The sequence below is a fragment of the Esox lucius genome, chromosome 3 (assembly GCF_011004845.1).
Source record: "Esox lucius isolate fEsoLuc1 chromosome 3, fEsoLuc1.pri, whole genome shotgun sequence".
Taxonomy (NCBI): Eukaryota; Metazoa; Chordata; class Actinopteri; order Esociformes; family Esocidae; genus Esox; species Esox lucius.
In genome coordinates this window covers 197,121-220,023 of record NC_047571.1, presented here as the reverse complement: position 1 = coordinate 220,023, position 22,903 = coordinate 197,121, and the positions used below count along the sequence as shown (strand labels likewise).

Genomic DNA, 22,903 nt, shown 5'->3' with positions numbered 1-22,903 from the left:
ATTTTCCTTCACTCGCTATGTTGATTTATGAATTTGGATGTGATGCACATAGTACGTCATTCAAGTACACAATTAAATTCAAATTACCTACTTAGTAATGGATACGACTTGCCACTATTTAATAAGCTTGTTATTCTCAAGTTTAGCCAGCATCTCAAAAAGTCAGTAATACTGTTGCATTGAGGACATTTTCAGCTACACATGTATACAGAATAGAAGTAAGGTTGGAGAGCATACAGTGGCAGCACAAACTTCACTTGTGATCCACAAACTTCAAAATAGACTTTATGATGGGGTTGCTTTGACTCATCTTGACTTTTTATTAAGTTGACTTCTTACAATTGTAATTCAACCTCAGTCAACCAACACTTCAACAAACGACTCAGACTGTCAGAATCTCGATAGTGTTGTAACGAGGACTCACGTGGGAGACGCACGCCCTCGCCCCCGGTTTGGCGTACGTCATAGCCGGCCTTCTAGTCACGCTGCTCCTCCTCCCACAGCACTGTCATGTCTTGTTATTGCATGCACCTGGTGTCCATTCCCTCATTAGGTTGCCTATATTAGTCCCTGTGTTCCTGGGCGTTTTTGTGAGGTATTGTTATATGTCTGGTGTTGTACTGGAGAAGCTTTGCACGCTTGTTTTTGCGCTTGTTTATTGTGTGCCATTCAAGAGATATAATACAAAGATATGTTAACCGCCTCCCTGTGTTTGGCTCATTTAATTCTACGCACACCACGACGACACCCCTTGTGACAGAATACCTCACCGACAATGGAGTCAGCAGGGAGCAACCAGCTCCGACAGCACGGGGACATGATTGCCTCCCTGGGGGAGGCCATGAACAACATGGTCCAGGCAATGCGGCGGTTGGAGGCGAGGATGCCGGCCGAGCAGGTGCCACCAGCGATCAACCCTTATCGTTGTCTCCACCGTCGCAGACAAGGACCATACAGCTGAGCCTTCCCCAGGGTTTCCACGGAGACGCAGCACACTGTTCCGGGTTCATGCTGCAGCTGGGGCTTAATTTCGCCTCCCTCAACCCTCACCCGGGGGATAGGGAGAAGGTCTCAGCCCTTGTCTCCTGTCTGAGGGGCAAGGCGTTGGACTGGGCCAACTCCGTCTGGTCCGCTAACGGGCCGGAGTTGGCCCATTACGAGTAAATTGTCTGCTCTTTCGGCCGTTTTCGATCATCCGCCCGATGGCAGGGAGGTTGGTGAGCATCTTGTGGCACCTCAGGCAGGGGACGAGGAGCATGCAGGCCTTTGCCCCTACACCGAGTCAGGTGAGTAGACCACACACACTGTCAGGGCTCTCTGCGAATCACATGACACTTTTGGTGGCCTTCCCTGATTTCCTTGCTAATTCTCAGTGTAAGGCGCTCGTAGACTCAGGTGCAGCTGGGAATTTTATGGACAGCGGTTATGCCCAGAGGTTGCGCATTCCCCTGGTGCTGTTGTCTAGGCCTAGGTCCATTACAGGCTTGGACAACAAACCACTGGGTACTGGTCTAGTTGAGAACGTCACGGTGCCCCTCACTATGAATATCCAGCACGCCCATACAGAACAGATTGAATTTCACATTATTCATTCTTCTACTTTCCCTGTGGTGTTGGGACTTCCGTGGTTGTCAGGTCACGACCCAACGATTTCCTGGTCGCAGAGGGTGTTGACATGGTGGTCTCAGGGGTGTCAGGAGAGGTGTCTAGGTGTTTCCGTTGGTGCGTACATTTGAGAAATGTCTGCTTTACTACTGCCTGGTGTGTAACTCTGATATTTGTTTCTGACATGGTCTGCAGTGGATCATTATGGACCTTTGACCATCTGTTAATCTGCCCAAACCAATAAGGGTATCTGTCCTTTGTTCTTCAGGAATGTGGTTTGACTGCCTTTTATGATGTTCCCCTACCCCCTTGACGGTAAACACCTAGGGCAGGAAGAATAATGGTTGGGGGGACAGCCTGCCCTTTTGGGTAAAACCTATGTGAAATAAGGACAGCTAGGCAGTAACTAACCACACCCCTCTTAACTGTAATAAATACAGACTGTTCATGTATTTTCCTCAGAGGGTTATTCTGTACATTTTTGACGAGTCTATTTGCAAATAAACTGCTAATTATGCCAAGAGAATTTTGTCTCTCTACTTACTCCTTTGAGAGTTCCTATTGATGGAATTACAATCACAGAGGCCACCCCCAGAGACACAGCCACATTCCCCGTAAAAGGGGTTTGTCTTTTGAATTTGATTTCTATCACCTCGTTCCACTGACCCTTCTCGCTTTTAGCTAATAAAACCCCCACAAGGGCCCTGAACATACCTTGTGTGCAATCGCTGTGTCTCTCCCAGTTACACTAGTGGAGGATGCGGGCATTGCCAGGGCTAGAGCCACAGGGAACGTCCATCTCCGGTGGTGTCACCTTGTTCCCACCAACAGGACATGAGGACCTTATTTCTCTGTCAGAGCTCAGCGCCCCGCTACAACACAACAGCAAAGGTCAAAGCTGCCTCCATTAGCCCATACCATGCCAGAGGAGCCTCTAATAGCCGATATAGCCACCTTTCTTTTCAATAACTGAGCCTTCCATCCATGCAGTCTGTCAGTTTCTTGATCTGTTCATCTTTAGCAACCACAGCCTCCCAAATGCAGTTCAAAGAGGTGTATTGTCTTCCCTCACTGTAAATCTCATGTTTGAGAAGGGTCCAAGTCAGGTAAGGACATTATTCAAGCATCTTTGAGGCCCTTGCTTGCTAGCCAAGCAGTGGAGTACTTGGATGCATGTGATGGAGCATTGTCCTGTATAAAGAACATGGCCTACTTGAATGCTGAGGACTTCTTCCTGTACCACTGTTTGAAGAAAGTATCAACCAAAACAGCATCCAGTGGAAAAACAAAACCAAAATGAACCACAACGGGTGTGGCCACACAGAGAAAATAAATAGGGTCCCCAACTGGAGGCAACGATCTACACCTGCCTCCAGTTGGGGAGACCAAAAGGATCGGAGGTGGCTAGAGGTACCAACTTCCGTCCTGTCCTGACTATGGCCCTAGTCCAGTGCAGAGATGGCTAGAGGCATAGCCAGGACATGACAGATTTAGCCATACAAAGTCGACATCCGCGGTTCCGCGGACAGTGCTCATTTGCATAAATATTCAGAAAAATAGAATCGCCATAATCGTTCGATTCCAATGGTATATTATTTGTAGCCACTTTCGTGAAGCGTTCCGTGTATAATTTGGGTTGTCCGTGTATAATTTGGGTTGTTTGTGTATTGTTTGGGTTGCTAATGGGGACTTTTCACCAGGCAACGACATTGACCATGCATCTTAGAAAGGCTAATGTGTAGACAAGAATAGGGATTACAAGGGTGTACATCACTATATATGATGTTTGGAACCATAATACATCGTTTGTATTATAAATATGATATAAAAATAAATATTTAGTCCACATAGTATGGGGGTGTTCTTGAGTTTTTAGGAAGAAGTTGGTAATTTTTCTGAGTTTATAAAATATATAAGTCCAAACGTAACTAGCGATCTAGTGCTGCCACCTGCTGGTCGTTTTGCGTCATTACATGCAAAAAGAAGTGCTATACATTCAATCTTGCAGCATTTAGACACTTTGAATTGGGATTATTATGACAATAATCATGACATAAAATTACTTCAGGGGAAGTGAATTTTCAGAATGTTCTATGTACTGCCTTTTCAATGCAGCATCAACATTCACTTTTTGACTTGTAACATTACAATTGTTGACTTTAGCATCATTAACTAACGTGATGAAGTATTTGCTACAGCCATAAACGTGTTGACAGGACGGGTCCCATAGTAGAGCATTTTCACCCTTTCTGCGGATGGTCTGAAGCCACAGATCTCTTCTTTTGCTGTCCTTCACTTTAATGGGAAGTACAGAAAAGCGTAAACTAGTGTTTTATTCTCTTATTCGACAGGCAAAACACAGCGCAGCAGCTTTTAGGCATGGTACCAGTACTACACTTTTACAGCGCTAGCTGTCCCCTAAAAGGGGGTGTGGTCGTTCGGACGAGAGGAAAGTGACGTATAGCTGCTCTCATCTATGAAGGATCCAATTTTGACATCACGCCTCGGCAAGAGGCATCCCCATGTCAATGTCAACAAAGATGGCGCTGCAGAGTACCCGGTGTCTAATCGTAGTTTGCAGACACCAAAGTTCTCTGGCGATGCCAACTTCGAAGCTTTCGTGGCCCAATTCGAACTTTTAGCAGACTGAGTTGGCTAGAAGGAAGAGCAGAGAATGCTGCAGTTAGCGATGTGCTCTCTGGAGAAGCCGTAGCTTGCCTGATATTGCGTAGCCCGGGGCAAAGACGTGACTATAGGGCGCTAGTGGGGACACTCACTAGGATACAGTGGGGCAAGAAAGTATTTAGTCAGCCACCAATTGTGCAAGTTCTCCAACTTAAAAAGATGAGAGAGGCCTGTAATTTTCATTACACTTCAACTATGAGAGACAAAATGAGAAAAGAAAATCCAGAAAATCACATTGTATGATTTTCTATGAATTTATTTGTAAATTATGGTGGAAAATATATATTTGGTCAATAACAAAAGTTCATCTCAATACTTTGTTATATCCCCTTTTTGGCAATGACAGAGGTCAAACGTTTTCTGTAAGTCTTCAAAATGTTTTCACACACTGTTGCTAGTATTTTGGCCCATTCCTCCATGCAGATCTCCTCTAGAGCAGTGATGTTTCGGGGCTGTCGCTGGGCAACACAGATTTTCTATGGGGTTGAGATCTTGTGACTGGCTAGGCCACTCCAGGACCTTGAAATGCTTCTTACGAAGCCACTCCTTCATTGTCCGGGCGGTGTGTTTGGGATCATTGTCATGCTGAAAGACCCAGTCACGTTTCATCTTCAATGCCCTTGCTGATGGAAGGAGGTTTTCTCTCAAAATCTCCTGACACATGGCCCCATTCATTCTTTTCTTTACACGGATCAGTAGTCCTGGTCCCTTTGCAGAAAAACAGCCCCAAAGCATGATGTTTCCACCCCCATGCTTCACAGTAGGTATAGTGTTCTTTGGATGCAACTCAGCATTCTTTCTCCTCCAAACATGACGAGTTGAGTTTTTACCCAAAAGTTATATTTTGGTTTCATCTGACCATATGACTCTCTAGCAATCCTCAGACGGGCCTGGACATGTACTGGCTTAAGCAGGGAGACACGTCTGGCACTGCAGGATTTGAGTCCCTGGCGGCGTAATGTGTTACTGATGGTAGCCTTTGTTACTTTGGTCTCAGCTCTCTGCAGGTCATTCACTAGGTCCCCCCATGTGGTTCTGGGATTTTTTGCTCACTGTTCTTGTGATCATTTTGACCCCACAGGGTGGGATCTTGCGTGGAGCCCCGGATCGAGGGAGATTATCAGTGGTCTAATTGCTCCCACTGTTATTTTTTTTTTTTTTATACTTAATTTTTTATTATTTTTCTTTTGAAAATAAACAAAACAAAACCAAAACAAAACAGTCATAACAACATACAAACACATCTAAACAAAACAGAACAATCGTTTGGTCACTTATGCATTATTACATTAAACAAGTCATAAAGTCATAAACACAATCCATTTATCCCAATACTGTAAATACTTGTTCATCTGTAAATTTAAAGCGAAAGTCATCCTCTCCATATCTTGGACACTGGTCATAATGTCCAGCCATTCAGCCTTTGTTGGGGGTTCAGATTGTAACCACTTTCGTGTTACAGCTTTCTTGCTTGTTGCTAATAATATCTTTAAAAGGTACTTGTCTTTCTTCATCAAATGAGCTGCTAAGTTGCCCAGGTAAATTGTATAAAATGAGCAGTCAATCCCATCACCGAAAATTAAATGTATTACTTGTATTACCTCCTGCCAATATGACTGAATGGCTGGGCAGCTCCAGAATACATGAAAATGGTCTGCCAGCTGTTCCCCACATTTCCTCCAACATAGACCACTTCCCTTCTCGCAGGACTGAATAGCTTTTAACTTGGGGGTTACAAAGTATCTAACAAGATTCCGCCAACAGAATTCTCTCCACATACCCGAGCTGGTAGAAGTCGCCTGTACAGAACAGATATTCAGCCAGTCTTCCTCGGAAATACCTAGACCAGATTCTTTTTCCCATTTTAATCTAATCTTATTTGTTGAATGCTTTTTAATGAATTGAATGGCTAGATATAATTTTGAGACAAGTTTCCTATTATCTTTATTTTTGTACATGTCGATAAATAGATCAATTAAATTGGTGTCATGCTTCTCCATGTATCGTATTTCTTTATTAAAATAAGTCCGAGTTTGTAAGTACCTAAAAAAATCAAGTTTTCCCAAACCATAATTATCTGAAATTTCCTGAAAGCTATCTAATTCTCCTTTTGATGAAATCGAGCTAAAAGATGTGATGCCAAGCCTATACCAGAGCTGAAACCTCCCATCAGCCCTTGCTGGTTTAAAGTCGGGGTCAAAAGCAATCCATTTTAGTAATCTAGATTGTCTTTCAAGTAACGGAGATTTGCATTCTTTAAACCAGATCCTTAAAGGAACCTTAGTCCATTGATTCAACCTTTTAGAATACTGTTCATATAAAGGTTTGCTACCCAGCACTGATTGCAATGGTACAGACAGCTGAGAGGTCTCCAAGTCCTTCCACTTTGCTGTATACTCTGGGTTACAGCAGCATGCTAAAGGTCTTAGCTGGGCTGCTTTGAAATAGTCTATTAAACATGGCAGTGATCTGCCCCCCTTCTCTTTCGGTAGCTGCAATGTTTTGAATTGAATTCTTGGCCTCCTACCCCCCCCATACGAATCTTGAAATCCATTTATCCCATTCATTAAATTGTTTTAAAGGCACCTCGACTGGTAGGGATTGGAAGAGATATAAGAGTCGGGGGAGAATGTTCATTTTAACTGTATCTATCCTGTTATGCATCTCTAGGGGCACTTGGGACCACCTATCTATGTCCGATTTAATGTTCTTACTTATAGGACCATAATTGCTATCAAGCAGTTTAGAAATATCCTTTGTTATTATAATCCCCAAGTACTTAATACTTGATGAATTCCACTTAAATTTTAATCTACTTCGTATATAATTCTGAGGGGTGTAGTTATAACTTAAGGTTTGTGTTTTTTGAACATTTAATTTATATCCCGAGTAAGTGCCGAATTTTTCTAAGATGGACATCAACCTAGGGATACTAACCTCTGGAGCAGTAACAAACAACAAAACATTGTCTGCGTACAGACAAATCTTCTGCTCAAAGCCTTGAAACGTAATACCTTTTATCTCCTGCTCATCTCTAACTGACTGTGCTATGGGCTCAATAAATAAAGCAAAAAGGGCAGGGCTGAGAGGGCATCCCTGGCGGCAGCCTCTTTCCAGGTTAATACTCTGAGTAAGATGCCCATTGATTCTTATTCTAGCCTTTGGTGATGAATACAACATTTTGATACATCTAATAAACTCATCTTTAAAACCAAATCTTCTCAATGCCAAATACAGGTACTCCCAGCGAACCGAGTCAAATGCCTTCTCTGCGTCTAAACTAATTACTACTGCACTGATGTTTTCTTTAGTGATATGATCAATTACATGCAGTACCCGCCTAATATTATCTTGTGTCTGTCTGTCACGTACAAATCCAGTCTGGTCTGAGTCCACTAATTCTGGTATTATATCTTCCAGTCTTTTAGCTAATATCGATGCATATAATTTATAATCCATGTTTAATACAGAAATTGGCCTAAATGAACTACACTCCTTTTTGTCTTTTCCCTCTTTAGGAATAACTGAAATTATTGCCTCACTCCATGTTCTTGGTGGTTCACCTCCTTTAAGTGTATATTTAAAGCAATTAAATAGTATAGGAACTAATTGGTCTTTAAAAACCTTATACCACTCGGCTGGAAAGCCATCTGCTTTATTAACTTTTAATCTAGAAATTGCTTTTACTATTTCTTCTTTTGTGATCTCTGCCATTAGGGCTTTATTTTGTACTTCACCTATGGAAGGTAAGTCAAGTGATTCTAAAAATAAATGTATTTCCTCTGAGCTGGTTATATGTGGTTCCTTGTATAGAGTTTTATAGTAATTTTCAAAAATATTATTAATATCTTCTTGCTTATGGCAATTCTTTCTGGTTTTGGGATCCCTAATTTCATATATCGTATTCTCAGCCTGTTGCTTCCTTAACCTCCATGCCAGCAGCTTCAAAGTCTTAGGACCATTTTCATAATATCTCTGTTTAATAAATTTAGCTTTTTTCTCTAATTCTTCCTCGTATAATTTATTTATTTTCTTTTTAACATTGTTTATTTGATTTAATATATATGGTTTCTTCTTCTCAACATGTTCTCTCTCTAAAAGGTTCAAATTGTTTTGTAGTTCAAGCAGCTTTTTACTTCTTTCCTTTTTTCTATATGATGTGAGAGCTATGAGTTTTCCCCTGATCACTGATTTTAAAGCATCCCACAGGACGCTTGGTGATACTTCCCCGTTATCGTTGTTATCCATATAATCCCCCAGTTCTTTTTGGACATATTCCTTACATGCACTATCATTTAAAATGCTTGTATTAAGTCGCCACAACATATCCTTCCTTTTATTATCTAAATGCAGGGTCAAGTAGACAGCGATATCTCTGACTCCTATCTTGCAATCTATAATTCTGTGCCTGTCTGATTTACAAATAAAAAAATAGTCAATTCTTGAGTAAACATCTTGACTTGCAGAGTAGAATGTAAATTGCTTGTCTGCTGGGTGGAAGTCCCTCCACACATCAATCAGTCCCATCTCCATCAAAAGTTTTTTTGTTATACTAGCTCTAGAAGTTAACCTCTTTAGTGCATTAGAGGAATCGAGTTTAGGCTGTATTTGGGTGTTCCAGTCTCCTCCACATATTAAAACCCCAGAGGATTCAGAAGCAACTAACTGAAAAATTTCTTTAATACAGGAATTGCCCTGCTCAGGGGCTATATACACGTTAACTAGTGTAACTTCTTTCTGATCTAAAAATCCCTTAACTAAAACATAACGGCCCTCTTTATCAGAAATTTCAGAAACCACTTGAAAATGTACACTATTAGAAATTAGTATAGCTACCCCTCTTCTCTTTCCTTTCTTATAGGATGAGTAAAATACATTCTTAAACCCTAGTTTTTTTAATTTTTCGTGTTCTGCACTGTTTAAATGAGTCTCCTGCCAAAATATGATGTGTAACTTTTCCTTTTTCATCTTTGCAATAGCCTTGCTTCTCTTAATTGGATTGTTTAAACCATTTACATTAAGGGTAATCACCCTATATTCCTGACATTGCATTTAGACCACCGCAACCACATTATTGGTGACCAAACCTGAACTATATTAGAACTGTATAACAAAATCAGAACACAACAACAACAACAAAAAGACGAGCAAATAAAAAAACACAGGTAGACCTCCATTGTGAAGTAATAACTACTTCGTGATGTGGGGGGGAAAGTCCAGCAGCTAATCACCAGAGCCCCCCTTCAGTGCAACCTATAGCACACTAAAGGATGTACTGTATATGCACTTACAAAAGTCAAAAACAAATGTATTACCCGTACTTGTCGGTCAGCTATATTTTCACTAAAGGTTAAGGGTGATTCTAATCAGTTAAATTTGACAGGACTAAAGAATCAGCAATAGGAATTCAATAGGAAAAATATAATGAATAAAGAATAAACGACTTGTGGGGACGTTACAAACAACTTAAATAAAAATGACCATAGGTAACTCAACCTAGTCTTTACTCCCACGTTGAGGGCATTAAACCTTGTCCCTTGGAGCTAATGTCATTAAAGCAATAGTGTCCATAACCAGACAGCGGCCTCACTTACTCTACATTTTTTACTCTTATAATGCAGTCAGTTAACGGTCTGTTGTCACCCGCATCGATTACCTTAATAGCTCTAACGTTAGATCTATCTTGGGTGGTGAAAACTCTGTAGCTTCTCCTTGATCCGTTCTTGGCGGGTCTGCCGATTTGCCGTGTTCGCGTTTGTTGATCGCTGCCAGTAGACCTTCCGTGCTTTTTCCGCAGCCTCAGCAGTGTTCTCCCGCTCAATCGTGAATCCCCTCTTCTTCAGGTCCTCTGCTGCTTCCGCTGCGTTGTCATAAGTAATCGATCCACTGTCAAAAAAGACTCGCAGTTTCGCTGGCGGCGGTGTATGAAACCGTATTCCTTTTTCTTTAAGAACCCTCCTGATCTGCGTATACGCCTTCCTTTTAGCTAGCGTTTCTGCAGGGTAGTCGTGATCAAAATAGATCCTCCTGTCGCTGTGGTAAATCTCCTTTTTCTTCCACGCAGAATGAAGAACCATCTCTTTAATTTTGAACTGCTGAAAGTAGACAATTACCGATCTGGCTTGCGCTTCTCTAGGCGGTTTTGGACCGAGCGCTCTGTGGCATCGTTGAATTCCAAGGTCCACATCAGCAAGGGATTCCAGCTCTTTTTTAAAAAAGTTTTCTATGAATTGGAAGATATTGTTTCCCTCAGTTCCCTCCGGGATCCCATAAATGCGAACATTGTTACGCCTTGAGCGTGCTTCCAAGTCTGTAAGCTTTAACTGCAAACTTTCCTGAGCTCGTAGTGACTGGCTCAGTGCCTCTCTAAAGTCCACGGACCACTCTTCAGCTTCGGCTATCCGAGCCTCGGCCTCACTCACTCTATCAGTAGTCGTTTTTAGATCGGTTGCGACCTCGTTAAGCTTCTGATGAATTTCCTCTCGAATGTCCGCCAGCTCCTTTTTCAAGTCGTCTCTGATTCTATCTCGAAAGTTACTCAGTTCAGTCTTCATCTCTGTTGACATCATCTTTATATCTGTGCGGATGGCGGTTATGTTAACTTCCATATCCACGGCTGTTAAAGCATTTTGTCCACGTGCGCCATCACGCTCTCCTTGATCCTCGGCCATGACGCCCTCAGTCGTTATTTTCTCACTCTTCTCCGCTCTCATAGACTGCTTACCCTTGCCTTTCCTGCACTTTTCCCCTTCCATCACTGATTATCAAAAATTCTAATCTTATTATTATTCAAATTGGGGAATAAACTCCGACCGAGCGGGAGTGCGGGATTATGCGGCCATACGCTTCGGAATACCGCCGGAAGTCCTCCCACCGTTATTTTACAGAGAAATGTACCAAATAATTAACTTTAAAAAAAATAGATTTTCTGGATATTTTTTTCTTATTTTGTCTCTCATAGTTGAAGTGTACCTATGATGAAAATTACAGGCCACTCTCATCTTTTTAAGTGGGAGAACTTGCATAATTGGTGGCTGACTAAATACTTTTTTGCCCCACTGTATATGGTCGTGACAGACATCCTGAACTCATTCTTCAGGCACTGGGCCGAAGAGAAAGACTAATGGGAGAATAACTTAGTTAGTTGGCTAATGACATCGAGGACCTGGCAAGCTTACAGTCACATGTCACTGGCCGTGCAGGATGAACTAGCCCGTAAACGCTTCATCTTGGCTTTGGCTCCTCCTGACCTCCGAGCACAGACCCAGCTGGGGAGACCATGTTTGATGCAGGAGGCGTTCAAGGTAGCAAGGGGGAATGAGGTTATCTGGGGAGAGGCGGCCAGGAAGAGAACAGGAGATTCAGTGGTGATAAGAACTGCGGAATCATGCACAGTGAGAGAGGAAAAACCGATGTAGGTGACCGAAACGACAGAGCTAATCCGTGCCATCTCTTCATCACATTCATCACAACACCCCGTCGGCATTCTGGGCCCCTTGTTGCCAGCCTGGTCACTTGGTCCGTGACTGCCCTGTCGCTACCAAGCCTCAGGAAAACGGGAAGGCGTTCGTACAGACCTGACCCCCACTTACCATACATCTACAGAATACTCAAGGAAAAGGGAAAGAAAAAAAATTGTGGTGGGGCACACAACAGCTGGCGTTGTCGGAGGAACAGCGAGGGCCTCAACTCAGAACAACGAAAGCAGCTAAGAACTTTTAACTGAGTTCAAGGACAGTTTCGCCTGGGATGAACAGGATGTAGGCTGTACTCACCTGGTGCAACATCAGATCAACACCGGGGACTGGGGACTGGGGACTGACTTCACTGAGCCGTCCAATAGCCTGAGGTCAGCACTGGTGGTGAGGGTCCCTAAGAAAGGGGAAAAATTCTGTGTCGACTCCAATTATGTTGTGCTCTTTTGGACCTGTTCTACTTGTAATGTATGCTATTGAATCAACTTTTAGGATTAAATTAGATATAACACTTATATTCCTCCCAACAATGTTTTAAGTCCATAACCACGTCATTACTATATAATAAAAAAATGGCTTGTTCCAGGCACCCCTGGAAAAATTTATTGCTCTGTAAACAGATGTTGACCTGACCTCTACATGATGCAAATTGAAACTTGCCACCTTTCTGCAACAGGCTATAGAAAATTCCACACTTCCAGTTACCAATTTCAACTTTCTAGAACATTGCTGTTAAATTGAACAGTGCAAGTCAGAGGAAGGAGAAACCATTACAATGATTTGTATGAAAACTGGTCAGATCTACACAGCAGAACCCACAGAACCTTCAAGTTTAGCTGTCACTGAAGTTGTTGCTCACAGGTCCACCACACAACGTACCTTACACAGCATATTCACATTTGTCTAATATGTTGAATCTATGGAAAATACATAAATGGTAATACTGTATAAACTTGTGCAAAAGGGAGGCCTGTTTCACTTTGTAACATGAAGAGCTCAGATCAACTATATTTTAACTGCAATAAGCAGCAATCTCAACCATCAACCTCCTATTGATGGCCTTCTACTGTATCACATATAACCAAGCAATGGCTACTCAAAGAAAAACTGACCATGGCAGGCATAGTGAGTATGACTGTGCATGTGTATGTATGCATGTGTCTGTATTATAACTGCACTCAGCAGCTTTCTAAACCACCAGTGTCTCATTCTTGACTGTAACCAAAACATTTAAAACCTTTTTAGAGGCACTCCAGTCTTCAAATTAATATATTTCAGTTGTATGTTATCAAACAATTTTAATCCTGAAACCAAATACAATTAAATGTTATTGGAAAAAAACATTTTATTTTACATAATTGGTACAAGCATAATCAGACTGGAGTGCTTTTTCAACATGTAGTCAAAGCAAATACACTTTTGTTTTCTATATCAGTGCTTGAACCGCTTGAACCTAGTGTTATATCTTGATATTGAATTAAATGATATTGAATTAAATCAAAAGGACTCTGAGATAAAGTTGTAACTTTAGTTTACTCTTCATCCATTAGTACACTCAACGTAATGACGTCATACCCATACATGACACCTAGCGTTGAAACGTGTGTCAAACCAGGATGTCACCAAACTGACCAATGGCGAACATCAGTGGGTGTAACGTAATATTCAGGAACCCCCATTTAAACTGACCAATAGCGAACATCAGGGGGTGTAACTTAACATTCAGGAACCCCAATATTAAGTAACGCCCCCGACTTGCAACTCCTCAGAGGCCATTGAACAGATTTGCATGCTGTTTGGTGTAAAGGACCTTTAAAAATATATATAATCAGGATCAGAAAAAGTTTTATTGCCTGGTAAATTTCACATCAAACAGGGAATTTGTTCTGGCCTGTTTGTGCAACTATTTATACAAAATAAATAAGGGAAATAAAACAATTCTAAACAATTCAATAAAGTTGCACACTGTATATCAAAAAATAAAGTGGAAATGTTAAAAACACAAACATTCACAAACACAAAGACAATGTGCAACACGGTCGCTTGTGCAAAGGAATTTTAAACCATAAAACCTATTGACAAATTTGTCTTACCTCAGTACCTACCCACAGGTCGGCTATAATGCATTTATAAACTCCTGTAGTTTCTTAGCACATGCCTGATTAAATAAATGGTTTGCCCCCTAGAGAATAAGCTGCTCATCTAAATTTTATGAGAGAAAAACTCCAGCCCATGTTCCAGTGGTTCACCTGCTGCAACCACCAGAGTGATTGTATTAGCATATCTACAGCACCCAAATTTTGCATTTTCACAGGCAATGGCTAAACTACCTTGTGACAAACATTGTCTTGATTGACCTTCTACATTTAAGGAAATTATCAAATTTGTATTCATTTGTATTCCAAATAGTGGTGGTCAGCCAAACTTTAAATCACAATTTATGCATACTTAGACCATGTCTAGGATTCTATTGACATTAAGATTGTTCTATCATCAACAATGGGGGATGACTAGATCTATTGAGAGGAAAATATACTTAGCTTTCACTTAATGTTTAATCACAAATCTGAATATGCTCGTATTGGAGTGGGACAAGTCTGAACACTCAAATATGTCCCTTAGCAATAGGCAACCCTGATTTAATGGGAAAGGTTGGGGTCATCCTAGGGGGTCTGCCCCCCCTCCTGGAGCCCATAGCTTTACCCACATATAGTGAGCCAGAAATAAAGACCAAATGCATTGTTCAATGTATATGAAATTTATGTTTCCGTACTGACATGTTTCACAGTTTGGCCAGGGGTAGAATGACAAAGGCGCAGAGGAGTCCAAAATGGCAAAATAGTGATTCAGTGAACTTACAGTAAAGTAAAGTACAAAAACAAAAGGGCACAAATGGCAGGAACAGGCAACAGGAACAAACACAAGCTAACGACAATGGCCACCCAGAAACACTGGGGCAGGAGGAACTTTAATAGGGACACAACGAGGGAGCAAACAAGGCACAGGTGGAAACAATAAGGACAAGGACAGGCTCAAAAGCAAAGGACAAATCCAAACAGGCCACATTTGCAAACGAAAGCAAGAACCAAACCGAACCTCATGCATAGTCCTCAGTCTGTACGTAGTACGATATGTTATTCTTTACTCAAATAACAAGTTTGTTGGTTTTAAAACCCAAGTATTATTTCAGTAAGTAAGTAAACACAAATAAAGAGAAACTATATTATTTAACCATACTCAGTTAAGCATTTAAAATAGGTCTTCTAATTGTATTGTGGGGAATAAACTCACTTTAGCTGTTTTGCCCTCTTTTATAGGCTATGACTATATTGGATTCAAATTCAGTCCTTAAGGGACACAGCGTCTTTCTTAAATACTTAAACCATGTGGATTCTTCATTCAGTTTATGATAGAAAACAATATTTTAACCCTTTGTAAGAAAACCATGAGATTATGTTTTACAAGATTAGAAAATTATCATTGTACCAATGTTTAATTTATCAACCAGTTTCAATTTCCCCGCTTGTACTAGCTACCAGCTCAGCACGTGGAAGCAAATTACCATGCGGAAAATAAAACTCAACGCAGTAGATGCGTTTGCATAGTTGCCAGGGTGGTGGTTTTCCGACGCAATTGGGCTATTTTAAAAAAGGAGTTGCGGGAAAAAATATGGAGTTGCGGGTTGCGTTTTTTTGGGTTACATTTATAATGTACCGCGGCCGCAAAAAAAAATAAAGGTGTAGACAAAGATAAAATGAAAAGGAACCTTTTATTACTGGGTGTTGATCCCGGGAATGAATATTTGGCAACAACCGCTGCTGCTTGCGAGATGGTGCGGCTTTTGATTCGTCATCACGTCACATGAAAGAGTTATAGAAGCGTCGGTTTGGTTGTCCGTGGATGAACAAGTAGCATGTCAAAAATGTCAGGTAAATGGGGAAAGTATGGAAAGAAGTATCGCAAAGAATGGGAGGCAGAGAAAGGCTTTAAAAGAGTGGATTCGAACCGTTCCAAACGATGATAGAAAAGCCTTTTGTAAATATTGCAAATGTGAAATAAGAGCTCACCATGGTGATCTGGTAGCTCATGCTGCGACTGAAAAAGAAAATGCTGCTCCTTTCTCAAATGCCAGAACATTATTTGACACAGGCAGTTCCTTTCTAAGAAATAATGTACCTGTGAAAAAGTCAGAGTTGAAGCTGGCTGCCCACGTTGCTTGTCACTCAAGCACCTTCAACTGTTGACCACTTAGGAGGTGTTGTGGAAGAAATCTCAAAGAAAGGCATTAGTTTGCATCGAACGAAATGCACAGCACTAATTAATTCAGTGATTGGACCAGTAGTACATGAAGACCTCCTGGAGGATGTAGGAAATGGAGCATACTCACTTATTGTTAATGAGAGCACTGATATCACGACCAAAAAACTACTGTGTATAATCATCAGATATTACAGCAAAAGCTCTCTCGAATTATAAGCACTTTTGCTGGAATGCTCAAAATAGTAGCTGGTGATTCGCTGACCATAGCAAATGCTTTATTGAAATTCATAGATGAAAACAAATTGTCCATTCTGAATTGCATCTGTCTTGCAACTGATGGCTGTAACACAATGTGTGGCCAACATAATTCAGTGCTACAGAAATTCTGTGACCGCAATCCTCATATTGTCTATATAAAGTGTGTGCCATTCTCTTCAGCTCTGTGCATCAAAAGCCGTCAGTGTCCTCCCCAGAAATTTTTAGTACATGGTTTCTTAGACCTACAGTTGGTTTTTCAAATGCCACCCAGCGTCTCCAAAATATTCTGTACTGTACAAAACCATAAATGTAGGTGAAAGCCCCGCTGAAGATTCTGCAACTGTCTGACACTAGGTGGCTCGCTATTAGTGAATGCATCAACCGGATCCTTTCACAGTATGTGGAGCTTAAGTTGCATTTTCAGTTGACAAAAGACAGTGAGAGGTGCTATGCTGCGGAACTGCTGTCCCAAATATATAGTGACAATGTTAACCTGATATACCTGAAATTCCTCCAACCAATTGTGTCAGAGTTAAACATACTTAATAAAATCTTTCAACTTGACAGACCTGATCCTGCAAAACTTCTAATGGAACTTCTAACATTTTACCAGTCCCTGCTTGAGCGCATAGGTTTGCCGAAGACATTCCAGAGCTGGCAAGACATCATGGAGTTTAACTTTTCTGATGAGAACCTTTTGCCACTTGATGCTGTAGACTTTGGGGTGCAGTTCTGTCTTGCTTTGTTTGAAAGCCAATGGAATAAGTGACCTAGCTGAACTGGACATTAAACGCAGCGTGCAGGGACTACATGCTAGAGTTATCTTAGGAAATTAGAAGAGACTTCCAGATAACATCAAACAGTTAAAGGCTCTCAATTTCTTTAGATACATTTCATGTTTCTGTCGTCAAGTAAACCAAGGATTGATGATCTTCCCTTTTTCCACCTCTTCAAGGGAAAAGCAGAGCAACAGTGGAGAGTAATTCACACTCTGGAATGGAATAATGCAGAAGATGGCAAAACAGGGGACTTCTGGTAGAAGTTTTCTGCATACACAGATACTGCAGGTGATAGAAACTTTGAAGATCTTGGTAATTTTGCATTGAGTCTTCTTGCTCTACCATTCAGCAATGCAGCAGTTGAGCGTTCATTTTCCCAAATGTCACTGATAAAGAACAAGCTACGAAACAGGCTAGAGCAGAATTATTTGCTAAATATAATGAAGATTCAAGCTTACATGCAAAGAAGAAACATATGCTGCCATGAATTTAAACCATCACCACGGACGCTTTCTCTCTTTACTGCTGGAATCTATTCAGCGCCACCTGAGAAGGGTGGGGAAGAGAGCACACATATCTAAAATAAAACAGCCCTGAGATTGTATATAGTTCTGTTCAAAGCTGTAATCAAAATGAGGCTGCGCAGTTAGACCATCTAAGAAGAAAATTTGAAAAGTTCTGGAAAAAGCGGGACAAGCGTTCAAGTTTACCCAGTAAAGCATATTGGTAATAATATTGATAAAAGCCAGTATATGTTTATTTAGTTTAACATTGTGTTAATTGTAAACTTGTGTGTAACAGAACAAACCGCAGATCTGGAGAGAAAAGCATCAGAGAGAAGTGCTGAGAAGAGAAAATGTAAGTACAAGTTAGTACTCCTCGAATAGGGTCCGAAAATATCAGAGATGACATTCTCATTTTTACCTTTATTGTACGAGATTGCGTTAAAAAAAAACAGTGTGTGATATTAAGAATTTGGGTAAGACAAAAGATAAACTTTAACTATACTATATCAATTTATTTTAAGGCCCTTTGTAGGAATCCGCCGTTGTCTAATCTGATTGGACACGGTAAAATTGGGCTAGTTTTCATTCCATTTGGACAGGTTTTGAGTTGTCGTTTGCGTTGGAAATATTTCTGGGACCTGGCAACCCTGTGCGTTTGTCTCAAAATTACATAGTGAACATAAAGCACAACAAAACAGGCTATTTCTTGAATACCTACTAAAACATGTTCATGCATGACAGGACATAATAGGCTCTCTCTTGAATGCCTATTAAACCATGCTATATACTATCAAAGTGCTTTTTCAAACTACATGTAATATTCAATTAATAAACATGGCTATTAACGAGTTAAGTGATCAGGTTTCCTTGAAGTGACCAGACTTCATCTTATGTTTAGATCTGACACATTTTTGGAAATATTTTTGGAAACATTTAAGGACTCTTAAATCAATGATTATGAAAGCTCACGTCAGTTACTTTTATAGTCCATGATTCCGGGGTCCCAAGGACACAGACTCCATCTTGTGACTGCTGTCGTTCGGCCAGGTGGACAAACAAAATGCATCTTCATCCATTTTGATATTATCCTTTGTCTCCTTTCCTGACTTACGACTGTTGTCCCTCTCTTGGCCATCATAACTATCTTTTGTCTTTGCTCTTTGTATGTACCACACTCTCCATCTGTCCATACACAACTTCCTCCAGAAACCGTTTTCTTTCTGTCCAGTTTGATTTCAGGGATCGTTGTTAATGATAATTTTCGTTCCTGTCGGTGTCCATTTCGCATTATCATAGTTATGCATCCAAATGCATTATTTTACTTGCAACGCTTTTCTCAAATGTATCCATCCCTATAGTGAGTTGCATGATTTTATTCAGATGTTCAATATGTTCAATGTATGGGGAAAAATGAGGAAGGTGCAAAAAAACGGAAGACAAAACTCAAAGAGAAAATGGTTCAATACTTTATCTAGTGGCAGGGAAACACACCTAGCGTTCTGAACAAGAAACAATAATCCATGCTGCACTGTGACTAACAGAACGAATATATACGGAACTAATGACTAAGTGACAACAGGTGCGTCTTCAGGGTGTGCTGCTGCCATCACTCTCTGGCGAGTGGTTAGTACACTTGTTTGTAGATCTCTACTCATATGGATAGTGTGCTATAAAAGTGGTTTCGAAAGATAAATTCCTGTAAATTTACCAACATTTTAAATGGAAAATCTAAGGGGCGTACCCTTGACAAGGAAGGTCAGTAAACAAAAATGCAAGTTCTTTTAGAGGTCCATGTCATCTGTATTTGAAGCTATTAAAAATTGTTAATGCAGGAGGGACATGCACTATATCTCTTGCTCATTTCTATGTAACTTGATATTTGCTTTAAACATTTCTTGAACAGACTGTGTAAACAAAATAGCTATTACAACCCCCCCAGAAGGGGTCAATAATGTTTTCATTTTTATGTAGTGTTTCCACAAAAAGCAGTATGAATGCAGTATAGGCCACCTACTATAAATGTCATAGTTTTACTGCGAAACTATGTATTTCTGTGTCTTATTACAAAAGTTTACATTCAGGATGGCTATTGTCTATTTTGTTACAGGTAAGCATCAGTTGAAAAGAAAAGGGCATCAGCGAAAGACAGGCTGGCAAAGCATAGGGAAAAAATATACAGCAATCCAGTGTTACTTGAGGAGTACAGAAGAGAAGAGAGAGAGAGGAAGGGGACAGGGTGATAATATGGAAATAATATAACTTGGGTTCATTGTTTTCACAAACACTTGCGCTCACACACAGACACGCGCACAGAAACACAAGTACATGTGCATACATGTATACATACACACACGCAAACGTGAAGGATGACATAATTGTATATACAGGTGCTGGTCATATAATTAGAATATAATCAAAAAGTTGATTTATTTCAGTCATTCCATTCAAAAAGTGAAACTTGTATATTATATTCATTCATTACACACAGACTGATATATTTTAAATGTTTATTTATTTTAATTGTGATGATTATAACTGACAACTAATGAAAATCCAAAAATCAGTATCCCCGAAAATTAGAATATTACTTAAGACCAATACAGAAAAAATATTTTTAGAAATGTTGGCCTGAAAAGTCCAGTCCTTTTTGTCTTTAGCCTAGGCGAGACGCTTCTGACGCTGTCTTGTTCAAGAGTGGCTTGACACAAGGAATGCGACAGCTGAAACCCATGTCTTGCATACGTCTGTGAGTGGTGGTTCTTGAAGCACTGAGTCCAGCTGCAGTCCACTCTTTGTGAATCTCCCACACATTTTTGAATGGGTTTTGTTTCACAATCCTCTCCAGGGTGCAGTTATCCCTATTGCTTGTACACTTTTTTTTCTACCACGTCTTTTCCTTCCCTTCGCCTCTCTATTAATGTGCTTGGACAAAGAGCTCTGTGAACAGCCAGCCTCTTTAGCAATGACCTTTTGTGTCTTGCCCTCCTAGTGCAAGGTGTCAATGGTCGTCTTTTGGACAGCTGTCAAGTCAGCAGTCTTCCCCATGATTGTGTAGCCTACAGAACTAGTCTGAGAGACCATTTAAAGGCCTTTGCAGGTGTTTTGGGTTAATTAGCTGATTAGAGTGTGGCAACAGGTGTCTTCAATATTGAACTTTTTCACAATATTCTAATTTTCTGAGATACTGAATTTTGGGTTTTCATTAGTTGTCAGTTATAATCATCAAAATTAAAAGAAATAAACACGAAATATATCAGTCTGTGTGGAATGAATGTTTACATTATACAAGTTTCACTTTTTGAATGGAATTACTTTCACACACATCACACACAGAGATGCATGTCCATGTGTGTGCACGTACACACACACACAATTCCTAAATAAACAATTGTGTGCAATTTTGATCATAGTCCAAAGTTTGTATTTATGCCAGTGCTTACTGGACTGCATTTCACCTTTCATTCATTTTTCCTTTTCCAGGTATCGGAAACGTAAGGAAAATGGTAAAATTAAGACTACTCTGGACCTCACAAGTAGACAGCATGAGAGAAAAATAATTAAATGGAGGAAAAAAACACAAGAGCAAGCACTTCTAGATCTAACACCAGCATCTTAAGTGAATGAGCTGGGGGAAAACGTGATTGGTACAAAGCATAAATTGAGTTGCTGCTATTCAAGTTCTTCACATGAAATTATTCTCGGAAAAAAAGTTCTGTGGTTGAATGTCAGGACCAAAGTTTATTTAGCTAAACTAAACAAATTTTACAAGAGCACATGATGCTGTTACATTTAAATGTTTCTCAGGACCACATGATGGTATGTTACATTGAAAAAGTTCTCATGAACACATGATTGTATCTTATACTAGAATGATAATATTTATACTAATGGTTGTATATTTGTTAGTGCACCAGTGTAGTCTAAATGACATGATTCTTTATGACTGTAACTTGACTGTATACACAACACTTGTTAAAACAAGGCATGGTACAGTGATGATTAGGATAAATGAGAAAATTAAACACTGTTTATGAAATAAATATTCTTTTAAACATTTTGTGTTTTAAATATGTAAAATAGGGTAAGGCATCAAACCCCTTTGTCAACAGTGAATGTATTGAACTAAATCTCATTTCCGAAACATTGATCAACATGTATCTTTTTAACAAATTAAGTAATCATTAGATAATCATATTTTGTTTTAAAATGTATATACATATTATACAACACTACTTATTTAAGGTCTGCTACATAAATATTGTGTATGTTATCTTTTAGTAAAACAATTTTAAAAAAATAAGCTGTAAATCATCACATATGTTTTGGTAATGAGAGTAAATAAGGAAATTACAAAAAATAATAAATATGAAAAAGTAATCTCCAGAGTTTTGCATAGCTTTGAAAATGAGTAATGAGTGCTCTTTATCATTAGCCATAAATACAAATTTTTAACCATATATTTAATGTATATCATGTTGCGGTAATGATAAAGTTTTATGGACTTCATCTAAAAATTTAAATAAATATTTTGGAAATATTTTTTTAAATCTTGTGAAAATAATGGTTATAGTAAATTCAGACCTTAATCTTATATCTGCAAAAAGAAAATTAGCTTCAAGGGCATTTTAAAAATTCTGATACTGGACATCTTCTAAATCAGGATTTCGTGAGAATCAGCCCCTCGCCTTTGGGTCTCTCTGACACAAGCAGGCTGCGTGCTCCCCTTGCCTTCGGGTCTCTCAGACACCACAGAGTTCCTGCTCGTGTTCCCGTTGCCTTCAGGTCTCTCCGACACAAGCGAGTTCCTGCTCCTGTTGCCTTTGGGTCTCTCAGACATGACCGTTGGCCTGCCCGTGTTCCCCTCGCTATCGGGTCTCCCAGACACGACAGAGTTCCTGACATAACCCATTGGCATAACCCATTGGTGATGCAGTCAAATATTGTTATACAAATAAACGTTATACTCACATTTCAGGAAAAAAATGTCCTAGCTACCTATAGACTCCAATCTACCAGGCTCCGGTCCGGATATTCCATAAAATTATGTAATAGAGTTGTAATTCATGTAATTTTTAAATTAAATACACAATGAATTTCAAAAAAAGAAGAGAGGTGTAACTTTCAGAATAAAGGTAATGGAACACAACATGTTTCTTTGTAGATCTCTTACTCATATGGATAGTGAACAATTAAAAAATTGTTGCTTAGAAAGAAATTCCTTTAAATTCATTGAAATGGAAAAGCGCAAATCTAAAGGTCAGAAACCAACATACAAGTGGTTGTAGGTATATATGTCACTTCTATAAGAATTTATTATAAAATGAAATGTATAAGG

At 39.9% G+C, this 22,903-nt stretch overlaps 1 long non-coding RNA gene across 1 annotated transcript; it reads left to right on the top strand.

Moving 5' to 3' along the window:
* Positions 1 to 17,474: 17,474 nt before the first annotated feature.
* Positions 17,475 to 21,329, top strand: LOC105006048. Its single transcript, XR_827367.3, has 3 exons — positions 17,475 to 17,775; positions 17,864 to 17,920; positions 21,049 to 21,329. It is a non-coding gene; the product is annotated as an uncharacterized LOC105006048 (long non-coding RNA).
* The last annotated feature ends 1,574 nt before the right edge of the window (positions 21,330 to 22,903 follow it).